The sequence below is a fragment of the Geospiza fortis genome, unplaced genomic scaffold (assembly GCF_000277835.1).
Source record: "Geospiza fortis unplaced genomic scaffold, GeoFor_1.0 scaffold319, whole genome shotgun sequence".
NCBI lineage: Eukaryota > Metazoa > Chordata > Aves > Passeriformes > Thraupidae > Geospiza > Geospiza fortis.
In genome coordinates, this window is record NW_005054576.1 from 286,834 (window position 1) to 299,456 (window position 12,623).

At 46.9% G+C, this 12,623-nt stretch overlaps 1 protein-coding gene across 2 annotated transcripts in view; it reads right to left on the reverse strand.

Moving 5' to 3' along the window:
• The window catches only part of EXTL3 (exostosin like glycosyltransferase 3), a 108,118-nt gene that overhangs the window by 60,268 nt on the left and 35,227 nt on the right, over positions 1 to 12,623 (reverse strand). Inside the window, exon 1 of one of the 2 annotated variants that reach the window (XM_031064265.1) lies at positions 11,318 to 11,336. The exons of the other annotated variant lie outside the window; for it this stretch is intronic. The gene's annotated coding sequence lies outside the window, so the exon portion shown is untranslated. Of the gene's footprint in view, positions 1 to 11,317; positions 11,337 to 12,623 lie in introns of those variants that run through there. 2 annotated transcript variants of the gene reach the window in all.

Sequence of the window (12,623 nt, forward strand, 5' to 3'; positions counted from 1 at the left end):
TCTCCAGCAGGAAGAACACATAGAAGTGGCAACAATCCCCTTCCAGAAAATTCTCCTAAGCTCCCAGCCCACTGCCAAAATTTATTTGAAAGGAACTGATCCAAGCAAGAATTCCCAGGATTTTATGGTGCAAAGCCACCCTCTGTTCCATGACAGCATTTTGCTTTCACAGCAGAAAACGTGCCTTGAGATTTTGTCTTCAAGAAGGGCAATGAAAACCTCCTTTGCTCACTGCCACCAAGCTGGTGTCACCCTCTCTGGATACCTCAGCATCCCCACAGGTAAAGAAAAAACAAGTTCAACCTCCAAAGATAAATTCAGAGGCAGCAAATCCATCCCTTCCTGGGAGTTCCATCCCAGCCCATGCCTACCTGTCAATGTCACCCAAGGAGCTTCTCCCAGAGAAGGGATTCAAGGTTTGGTCTCTTTCCTGACCCATAAGCACAGTAGGAGAGTTTAAAAGTTCAACTCTAGATATTTTCACCCTGATCCAAAAGCTGCCCTGCTGCTCCTTCTGCAGGATCTCCAGCTTTTCCCACATTTTAACACACGGATATCAGAGCTAAATCAGCTACTTGAACAGTATTTTCAGAAATTCAGTTTTTGCAGTAAAAACATCCTTTGTTCCTATTTCCCAGCTCACATGTCCACAGATGGCATTAAACACTTGTTATCTGGGGAACTGAAGCACATTTGGCTGCTCAGTGCAATCACAAGTACCTTGCACAGTTCCTGGAGGGCTGAGCCCTCTGCCCCAGGCACAGCCCACCCTGCTCACTCCATCCTCCAGTTTAAAAATCAGCTGGATTGCTCTAAGTTATTTCTCATATTCTTGGAACAATTTATTCAACTGGTGTTGTGAACTCCACAGATTTTCCTGTTCTCTGTACTTGATGAAAATCACAAGGGCCAGGATGCAGCTACTCCCAAGAACTCCCATGATCACATTTACAGCTTTATCCCAGCTTTTCCATGACTTTTATTTCCTATCCTGATGAAAAAAGAGCAGAGACAGGGGCTCACAGGATCTTCATGACAGCTCTGATGCTGCCTGGTCACACAAAGATGGGTTTGTTCAGAGCAGCTCACAGAGAACCCACTTCTCCCTTTAAGCACAAATTTGACACTCAATTTCTTTTCACTACAGACAAGAGAAAATTGATTAAGCACAAGAAGAGGTGCTTAAAAAATGAATCTGCTTATCTGCTCTCTATCAAACAAAAATAACCTGGAAAACTGGCAAATCTGAGGGTTTGCCCAGCAGATAAGACAAATCATCCTTCAGTGACTCTCACATTTTCCTCCTGTTACCTGGAATTCCTGCAGGCTTTTGTCACCACGGGAACGATGGGTGGTGCCACCAGCAGTGATGGTTAATTCTGTAACTTCAACACCTGCAAAACCTTTATTAGAGGCTGTGAAGTTGTCACAGGCTCCATCTCCAAGTCCAGCAGGTTTTTGTTGGTTTGGTTTGTTACACTGGAACATCTCCTGCACTAATTCCTGCAGGGTTAACTCAGCATGGGGGACATGTGTGGTCATCTCAACCATTGTGCCTCAAAAATTTCCTGGATCAGGAAGACAAAATACTCTGTAATGCTTATTTTGCCCTGTTTATTTTTCTTGCAGGTCACCACCACCTCCACCAAAAGAAAAATGAAGGTTTTTATCCCCACTGTTCTCCATGAGGCTCCAAGCCAAGAGCCCAATGCACCATCCCACCTCCAGCCTGGATTCCTACAGAAATACAATTTGTACAACTGTGTTTTCTAAAATCTTCTGAAGCTGTTTCCACCCAAATTTGGCTCTTAAAGGACCAACATTGTCCTTCCACAAGGACAGGAGGCTCAGAGGATGGGCAAGGACCAGCAGCTTCTGCTCAGGAGGGGATGCCTCAGATTTTAATATATCACAGAATGGTTTGGGTTGAAAGGGACCCAAAAGCTCATCCAGTTCCACCCCCTGGCATGAGCAGAGACCCTTTCCACTACCCCAGGTTGCCCCAAACCCCATCCTTAAACACTTTCACATTCACATACAGGGATATTTTATCATCCTCACCACCATACACCGATATATAAATATGTATTTTCACATACAGGCACACACAGAGAGGGCAGGTCCCACTGAATTCCATCATCCCTGCAAAATCTACATCCAGGCTGTTCAAAACCAGTGCTCTGGGAAGAATTTTTTCTGCAGAGATTGTTTCCAGCAGCTTCCCCAAAATGACACAGTCCATGGAAACAGTGAGGACACAATCCAACCCGAGGGTGGTATTCAGTGATAATTTAGAAATACAGTTTTTCTGCCTCCTCTCCCTCTTAATTCCCTGCCCTTATTCCCTCAGTGTTTTCAAACTGGCCCAGCTTTGGTGGATTTTTATGGGAACTGCAAATGAGGTATTTGCCAAATATACAATCATTGCTCCCAAGTGCAGAGGCACCGTGACTTGAATTGGTCACCCTGCCTTTATTTGTATTTATTTTTAATTGTGAGGAAATGTATTTGCTCAGTCTCATCCTCCAAAACAGCTGAACAGTTTGAATTACAGTCTTCCCAAAAAGCACCAGCAAGCAATTAGCCGGAATGTTCTGTTCTACCTGAAGTTTGGCATGATAAGAACAACTGAAAACAGGATTTTCAAACACAGAAAAAGCTTAGGAATGGCACCATTCCCCTCTCCCAGATTAACAACATCCATCAATCCCCTCTCAGGGCTCCTCACCCACCCTTCTCTGCTGCTTTGCTTTGCTGCAATACCCAGTTTAGGCTGCCTGCTCCTTTGGAAAATACCTCAATAGTTTATTTATCTATAAAATACCCATCAGTGCTGCTTTGCACCCAAAACCATCATGAAGGTATTGGTTTCACACAGCTACCCCAACAAGTTTTTTTTTAAATTCCCTGTAGATGCCCATGCACAGGCCACCAGCAGGATTTCTGAGCAGGCAGAACATGAATGTGTGTTGTGATACGTTATTCACATCTACATAATCAGGATTCCACGTTACTCAAAAGCAATTTGGTGTTTGGTTTGTTCTGTTTGGGTTTTTTTTTAAGTCTCCAGCAAACCCTGAAACTGGGGATGAAGAAGAGGAAGGGCAGGCCGAATGTGGCCAGACATTATTTTTACATGATCCTTGCTCAATTTTTATTTCTCCACAAAAAATCCCTCTCACAAAAATCAGATGGCATGGTAACCAAGCCCACCATGAAAAATAAGGAATCAGAAGGGGAAGGGATGGGGCAGGATCCATCTGATGCTGCCACTCTTGTCTCAGCTCATTACTTGAGGCAGCCTGGGCTCCCCATGAGGTCCCACAGAGCACTAATGACTTAATCAAGGGACCTCCCTGGGGCTGAGGGAGATGCTCGTGAAAAACAGCATCAAATCAAAGCCTGGGAAATCAGTGGCACCCTATGGAAAATTGATGGGATCAGCTGGTAAATCCTCAAGCTGGTAAGTGGTGCCTTACTCCTGCCTCGTACCAAAAAATTGCCCCTGACTAGAGCTGGAGGCACAAGGAATGCTAAAAAGCCAAAAGTGGGGAGCTGGGGTCCAGAAACCTGCAGAAAACTGATCCACACCTTTGGATAGTGCCACGAGGGACGGGACACAGGGAATGGGACAAGGACAGGACACAGGGCAGGGTTGGATGGGATTTGGGAAGGAATTCTTGGCTGAGAGAGTGAGGAGGCCCTGGCACAGGGAATGGCTTCCCATAGACACAGGGCAGGGTTAGATGGGATATTGGGAAGGAATTTTTGGCTGAGAGGGTGAGGAGGCCCTGGCACAGGGAATGGCTTCCCATAGACACAGGGCAGGGTTAGATGGGATATTGGGAAGGAATTTTTGGCTGAGAGGGTGAGGAGGCCCTGGCACAGGGAATGGGAGAAGGACAGGACACAGGGCAGGGACGGATGGGATATTGGGAACGAATTTTTGGCTGGGAGGGTGGGGAGGCCCTGGAACAGGGAATGGCTTCCCATAGACACAGGGCAGGATTAAATGGGATATTGGGAGGGAATTCTTGGCTGGGAGGGGGGGAAGGCCCTGGCACAGGGAATGGGAGAAGGACAGGACACAGGGCAGGGACGGATGGGATATTGGGAACGAATTTTTGGCTGGGAGGGGGGGGAGGCCCTGGCACAGGGTGCCCAGAGAAGCTGTGGCTGCTCCATCTCTGGAAGTGTCCAAGGCCAGGCTGGACAGGGCTTGGAGCAGCCTGGGACACTGGGATGTGTCCCTGCCCAAGGGATGGGATGAGATGACCTTTTGAAGTCCCTTCCAACCCAAACCATTCTGGGACTCCATGTTTCTAAGGCAGGAGTATTTGTGCACATCCACACAATTTCCAAAGTTAAAGGCACATTTTTTGAGTGATCTCATTTACAAGCTGAACTGGACAGCAACTTTACAGTCACCGAGCTCCTCGTGCACACTCAGCGTTGCAAAATCTGCAATGACTTCAAATTCTTCACTATTAACATATTCTCCATATTAATCTCCCCCAAATGATCCATACTGGGAATTTATGTATGACTCAGTATTAAAATCCAGTGTAACTGTGTCTCTGAGCATGTCATGGAGCTTAAATACAGGCGAGCAGAGGGCATTAAGAGGCTGCTGAGAATCATTTTCTAGTACATTGGAAAGGACAAACTGTTTTTATGAGTGTGTGTTTTACAGTCTGTTTTTTCAAATTACATCTAAAATAGTTCCCAGATGGAAGTTGTATCATTCCAACTTTAATCTAAGGAATATTTTATTTTTCAAAATTAGAAATTAAATAAAAAAGAGGTGAAACTTCAGAAAATCTGAGTCCACTGAAAGGTCAACAGTGTCTTGTGCTGCTCAGAGAAGACTCAGAGACACGGTGAAAAAAAACCTTGAGACTTTTTTCTGAGCAAAGATTCAAATAATAAGGAAACAGTCCTAAAACAGTAGCATCAAAGTTTGTCCTTAATTCCACAATGAGTTCATCAGACTGTGGTAAATTTCTTTACAAAGCTCCAGGCATCCACGAGGCAGCTGGAGAGGAAAAAAGGACTCCCTTGCCCACCATGTTCTCATCCACTGCCTCCAAGCAGCTCTCCTTCTGCAAATCAATATTTTCCATTCATTTTTAAGTATCCCATACAGCTGTAACATGGCTCTAACACTCTTCCCAACTCACAGCACCTCCAAAACTGGAACTCAGCTTTTAATGAGCATCAGCAGCCATTCCAGCGCTGGAGACGTGATGCAGATCCCTCTGGTTTTGCCAAGCAAACTAATGCTTGGAAAAGCAGAGAGCAGGAGAAGAAACCAGGATGCTTGGAGTTGGAGATGAGGGTAAAAGTGCAATCAGCACCTGGCTTGATTTACAGGTATTATAATACAAATACCCTCAGGTATTTGTGATTTGGTCTGAACAAACGTAGTTGGGGTTTGATTACAGGACCCCAGGGATGGAAAAATCAACTCCCTTGGTAACTTCCAGCCTGGCTGCTCCAGGACAGGAAGGGACAGGAGGGGAATCATTACAAACACCGGCTTTTCCACAGTGCAGAAGGAATAACTCCTGTGCCCTACACACTGAGTGTGAAAAATGCATGTATTTTATGATTGGCTTTTTGCAAATATTCAAATGACTATTACATGTGTTGTGTTAGAAAGTAATGCTGGATTCATTCTCTTAAGTAGTGTGGTAAATATAGTTTTAGGTTATAAAAAATGTTAAAATAGAAACTATGCTATGTAGGATACTTTTTTTAAAGAAAGGACTCACAGTGAGACAGCAGCCACAGGACACCTGAATCTTTCAGAGAAAATGAATTTATAGCCCTCTTAGCAGAAGAAACGAACTTCTTCCCGCCTTGAAGGCGCTGTCAGGATTCAGAGGAAGAAGCTGAGGATGACCAGACAGAATCCTGTGTTTGAATGGAATTTATGCATCATGTATGAGATGTATGAATATGCAACAGGCTGTTGTTTTTAAGGGTTAATCCTCTGTTAATGTGTGTCCTTTTTTGGGCTCGTGCTGCCCAGAAAAAGGTACCATGATGTCCATAACCCTTTGTTTCTATTGTCTCATATTGTCCTAATTCAAACTGCCCAAATTATTACTACTCTAACTGTATTACTATTTTTATAACCATTTTATTACTATGAAACTTTAAAAATTTTAACAACAAGTGATTGGCGTTTTTCACACTGAGCATGGTTTACTCTCCCTCCAGTCAGGATGGCCACAGGCCTCTCTCAAACCCCTCTTGGGTGTCCTGGCCAGATCCCAGTCATGGTTATCCATGGCTCAACAGCAGCTCAGGACTCCTCAGCGTGCCACCCTCCAGCCCTCTGCAAAAACCAGACCCCTAGGGATCACCAGGGAACAGAGTGAAACAAACAGATGGGCTTAGAAAGAAAGGAACTAAAAGCAGTTTCACATTTCCTTCACTCTCATTTGTCACAGACATGTTTTATGAAAAATCCTTTCCTTAGCATTTTTTCTCCTGAGAAGCTGAGAGGCCTCAGGAACAAAATGTAAACAATAATTATCTGCTGCTGTGGAATGCAACAGGTGGATCTTTGATTGGTCTCATGTGGTTGTTCCTAATTAATGGCCAATCACAGTCCAGCTGGCTCGGACTGTCTCAGTCAGTCACAAGCCTTTGTTAATCATTCCTGTTCTATTCTTAGCTGGCCTTCTGATGAAATCCTTTCTTCTATTATTTTAGTATAGTTTTAATATAATATATATCATAAAATAATAAATCAGCCTTCTGAAACATGGAGTCAGATCCTTGTCTCTTCCCTCATCCTGGGACCCCTGCAAACACCACCACACTCATTTATTTACTGTCTGTGGAGCTGATCTCCTACCTGTTAATGCTGTCCTTACTCCAGCTTCTGGCTCCTACCCCGAATTTCTTAAATTCCTCATCCATTATAGAATCATGGAATACCCAGAGTTGGACCACAAACATCTCAATCTAACCCTGGCCCTGCACAGACACCCCAACCATCCCAACAATCCCTGAGAGGGTTGCCCAAACATTCCTGGAGCTCTGGCAGCTTCTGGGATGTGCCCATTCCCTGGAGAGCTGCTCCAGTGTCCCACATCCTCTGGGGAAGAACCTTTTCCTGATAGCCAACTTAAAGCTTCCTGGTTTAGGTTGGATATGCCTGGCTCCAGCCATTCCCTGTGTCCTGTCCCTGCTCACAGAGAGATCAAAGCTGCCCCACTGTTGCCCCATCCAGCCACCCTCCCTCGTTTCTGATGTCCTCCCATCCACACCAAATCCCAACTGACATTACAGATTCTGCTGAGCACAGAGATCCCATTACAGCAAATTACCAAAATGTTGCTCTGCTTTGCAGCTTAGAGAGGATCAAGTTATGCCCCAGCTCACTCCTGTCAGCACCAGCAGGAAAGCTCCACTCTGCCTCATGAGGGACAAAACCATTCTGGACAATGCAGAGCTGGGAGAGAAGAGTTTTGAGGAAAAACGATCTCATAACTGGGTAGAAATAGTGCTGTCAGCAGCAGGCAGACACACCATGCCAGAAGGAGTTATCCCTTCTCCAAACAATTTTAGGCAGCACAGTCAGGAGTGGCAGCACCAGTTTATTCCACGCTTGCTCCCTCCTAAAATCAATTTTCCAGCCACACATCCATAGTTCATCTGGCAAGTGGCCGTGTCTTTGCTGTAGTCACAGTTCTGACTCTCCTCAGTCAGAGCAGGGAGCTCTCCTGGAGCTGGGATTAAACACAGACATCTCTGAGCAGGGATCTTTCCCCTCTCCATGTCACCAGTCCCACTCTTTGCTACCAGAACCACTGAACAGCCTCACGTGAGGTTCTGACAGCAAGCACAGCACAAAGAGCAGGTTTCCATATTCATTTCTGCTCCCTGGAAACCCTAGGACACAACAAGAGCAGAATAATAATACCAATTACTGATATTTGCTGCAGTCATTTCAGAGCCAATTAACATAATGAACCTCCATCTCTTTCAGATAAGCAATCTCAGAGCACTCCAGTTAAAGGTGAGGGGCTGGAGCAGAGAACAAGAATGTTAAACACAGATTACAGAAACGGAATTGGGGAAGATTTCCACAACAGTCTTTCATCCAAAAATCCACCTCCCAGCCCCTCTCTGCCTCCACACACAAACCAAGGAGGACCTGTAGTATTTTTTATCTGCATTTTGATGGCACACTGAGGGATTAGAGCTGGAAGCTTTTTATGACAAAGCTCCTGAGCCCAGCCGAGCCTGGCAGTGAAGAATTCAGTGGAAAAGAAGGAAAGGAAAAATCAGCAAGTTCTGGGTGAGAAGCAGCACATTCCACCTGCTGCATGACAGAGAATTCCCTGCCCCAGAGAACAGATCCATCCCTCTCACAGGAACACACCTGGAGCCACGTGTGCTGTTTGCTGCAGGCTGTGTCCTCTGCAAAATGTGGCCACAGAGACTACAAAGGACCCACACTTGACACACATTTGTGACACTTCAAATCATCACAGAACGGTCTGGGTTGAAGGGACCTGAAAGATCATCTTGTCAAAGACTCTTCAAAAAATTGGGCAAGGGGGAATTTCATGGAATCACAGATTGGTTTGGCTGGGAAGGGCCTTAAAGCTCATCCCGTTCCACCCCCTGCCATGGGCAGGGACAACTTCCACTGTCCCTGGTTGCTCCAAGCCCTGTCCAGCCTGGCCTTGGGCACTGCCAGGGATCCAGGGACAGCCACAGCTTCTCTGGGCAACCTCTGCTAGGCCTCCCCATCCTCACAGCCAGGAATTCCTTCCCAATATCCCATCCATCCCTGCCCTCTGGCAGTGGGAAGCCATTCCCTGTGTCCTGCCTTTCCATCCCTTGTCCCCAGTCCCTCTCCAGCTCTCCTGGAGCCCCTTTAGGCCCTGGAAGGGGCTCTGAGCTCTCCCTGGATCCTTCTAGAACTTCTCCAGGTGAATCCCCCCAGCTCTCCCAGCCTGGCCCCAGAGCAGAGGGGCTCCAGCCCTCGGAGCATCTCTGTGGCCTCCTCTGGACCCAATCTCACAGATCCACATCCTTCTTGCGCCAAGCATTCCAGTTCTGGAGGAAGAAAAACATCACACTAACATTTAGCACACTGAAGAGCTTATTTATGACTTCCCCTGCACATAAATCTTTCTGCTCAATCAGTTATAAGACCATTTGTGGGGTGAACATGAGAATTCACCATGGATGTGGGACAAGCAGGGCAGTGGGTGCTGGAGCTGTCCAAGCCTGTCCATTCAGGATAGTCTGGATTTCTTCAGCCACACATGGAGCTCAGAGAGCCCCAGCAGCCCAGTCTGAGCTCACTGTGCCATGGGAAGGACACTTGAGGGTGGCAAAGCTCAGGCCACCAGTGTGAGAACGGGCTGATGAAGCCTCACCACAGTAATGTGGATTTCCTGCTTTTGAAGCTGCCAAAACAGTTTCAGTATTTTATTTCTCTTCTTAGAAATTAACAAAACGTGTGGGTGCAGTGCACGAGAAGGAAGTAAAAAACACAGGAGAAATAAAAGAATGAAATCAGGGTGTATGGTCTCTGCCCACAAACTGAATGTGTCTCCTCATCCCCCATTCCTCCTCCAGGACACTTCCCTCCTTTGTTTCCATCTCCACACAATCCTCATTCCATTTCTGAGTTCCTACACATTTGTCCTTCTCTCTCTCATCACAGATGTGCTCCAGGAGGCTCCAGTAAATCATTAGGATTTCTTCCTGAGCTTTGTGTAGAGTCACCCCAAAATGCTGATCCTTGCTGAAGCACTCACAAGAGACCTACAATACCCACAAAAACCAGACAGCCCAAGAAGAACAAACCACAAACATGAAAGAACCAACCATAAACATGAAAGAGCCAAAACACTGGCTGGGCTTTACCCAGACACTTGAAAAGCACAACCTGCCCAGGGGAGGGGGTTGGAGCTACATCTTTAGGGTCCCTGAAAACCCAAATCCTGTTTCCATGATTTCTACTCTTGGGCAGAAAGGTTCCATCATATTTAATAAGCATAAATCTGGCAGTTCCTCAAATAATACAAAATGTAGACACACAAAATGTGAGTCTAAGCTTGTGAAATGAAGAGAAAAGCTCGTGCTCTGTCACATGGAACCAAAAAATCTACCCCATGATCCAGAAGAGGACAAGGACCAAGGATGGGTTTCAGTGAGGATCAAATTAATAAATTGATGAAAATGACATGAGGTTTGATGTCCAGACAAGGTCACAGCAGTATAATCTGAGTGCTGGAATGGCCACAGCCAGGCTTTGGGTTAAGCTGTGGCTGCCCCACCCCTGGAAGTGTCCCAGGCCGGGTTGGAGCAGCCTGGGACATGGAAGGTGTCCCTGCTCATGGCAGGGGGTGGAATGGGATGAGCTTTCAGGTCCTTCCAGCCCAAACCATCTGGATTCTAAGCTCAGTCATCACCTCCAAGCTGTCACATCAAACAGCAAAAGGAGTTTTGATGTTTATTTGGCTACAGACTAACAAGGAACCAGGCTGAACATGCCCAGGGCTCTTGGTCACTGCCTTGCTGTACAACCAGAAGCAGCAATTAACAGAAATTTGAGATACCTTGAAGGCACTAATTAGCCTAATTAAGGCAAGAAAGAGCTAAATGACTTGCCCAGGGCCACAGAAGGCAGTGACCAAGGGATGTTTAGGAGTCCTGTTCAGAGCCCTGTTCCCCAAGCCCTGAGAGAACCCCCACAGACCAATTCACAGGGAGCTGTGGGGTGGGAAAGCTGCAGCCAAAACCGACTTCCTCCCCTCTCCCTCCCTCCCTGCCCACAAAGACAAGAGTTTCTGATGAGTGATTTCACACAAGATGTACAGCCTGACTTAAACCAGAAAGAAACCAATCACAAATCCCTCACCCCCAGTGCTCAGAGCACCCGAATTCTGCTCCTTTGTGAGTGAGCAAAGCTACAAACAGGAGGATAAAATAAAACTTCCCATGGGCTGCAGCAGCAGGAAGCACTGCCAGGGATCTCCCAGCCAGGGATCTCCCGCTGCTGTGCCAGGTGAGGCTCTCCTGACCACACAGCTTCCTTGGGAAAGGAAGAAAAACAGGATAAAGCTTACAGGGCTCCACTGCCTGTGACTCAGGCATGCTGATATTCCAATTACCCTGGAGATGGGAATAACTAATTAATCAGGAGTCATGGGATCAAAGTGAGCAGCTAGATATTTTGGGTTAATTTAATTACTTCACCTCAAAATAATCCCAAAGTTTCAGCAACAAGAGATTCCCCTTTTTACAGCATCCCCCAGTACAGCAATACTCACACTACCTGTATTCCAGCCTCTCGTGCAGCTCCTGACATCTCCAGCGGTTACAGATTTCCCTGGGAGAGGTTTCTGGCAGCCTCGCTGGTTTTCAGTGTTAGGATGTAATAAAAAAGGAAATTCATGAATTGTCTGCAGCAATTTGAGGGAGATTTGTGGCCATAGCAACATTACTATAATCTATGCTGCAGGGAACAAAAGCCACTTTGATCACGTTGTTCCCACCCTCCCCACCCCACCCATAAGGCTGGAAAATGCTGTCCAGACACTCCCCAGTGCCCCAGATGCCCAAATGTGCTCTCCCAGTGGCTGCCCCTGACATGAAATCACTGAAAGGGGGATTTACAGTGACTCTGGGAGGTTGTGCAGGACATTCACCATCCACACAGACCATCCCAAGCAATCACCCTCCTCCTGCACTGCTTCAGGAAGGGGACAGTGCCTGCTTTTCCCAATTATCCACCGAGCTCCCAGTGAGGAGCCTGGGGGAGAGCTGAAGGCATTCACTGACAGAAAATAAACTCACCCCAGGTTTATTGCTGTCGGTGCCACGTGGCTGCAGGTTCTGTCCCCTCCCTGTCACTCACTACATTTCCTTACTCTGAAATTCATCCAGAGCGTCTTTAGGCTCACACAGCTGCACTCAGGCCTGCAGGCACTCCTGTAATGCAAATAAAACAAGGAACCAAGGCACTGAGGAATTAATCTAACGAGCTGCCTGCCCTGCTCCCTGTGCTCAGGGCTCCCACAAGGAAGATGCCTCTGGAGAGGCCAGGCTGCCCAGGCAGCTGAAAGAAGAAATTCGTATTAATGCTCCCACTATTTTTAGCTTCACAAATCAGGCAGAGCTGACTTGTGCTTCCTGCCCCCAGCCACAACATCTGGGCTCTTTCTGGTCATTCGGGCTCTTTTTCCCACAAGGCAGAGGCTGGAATGTGGCAAGGTGGAGCTCTGGGAGGGAGGGAAGGGGAGGAAGAGGCAGCAAACTTTCCAAATTAGTAGGGAAAAGCAGAGGGCTGCAGTAATTCCACCGCTGGGATAACTCAGCAGCAGTGATTACAATCTGCCCACTTCATTTGTCCCTGCAGTTTCTATTAGAGGCACAGCAGGAGGAAATTCTTGTGCAGTAGCTAAGGCAAGGGCAGGGTGTTGGGTGACTGGGGTTTGGTTCCCAGCTGTGCCTCAGACCCCTCTGCACAGCCTCAGGGAATTCTGCTCCTGTTCCCTGGCTCGCAGCATTCCTTGGGAATTCACCAGGGAGCTCATGGGTCACAAATAGCAGCTGAGAGGAGAAATAGAATCAAAAGCTAC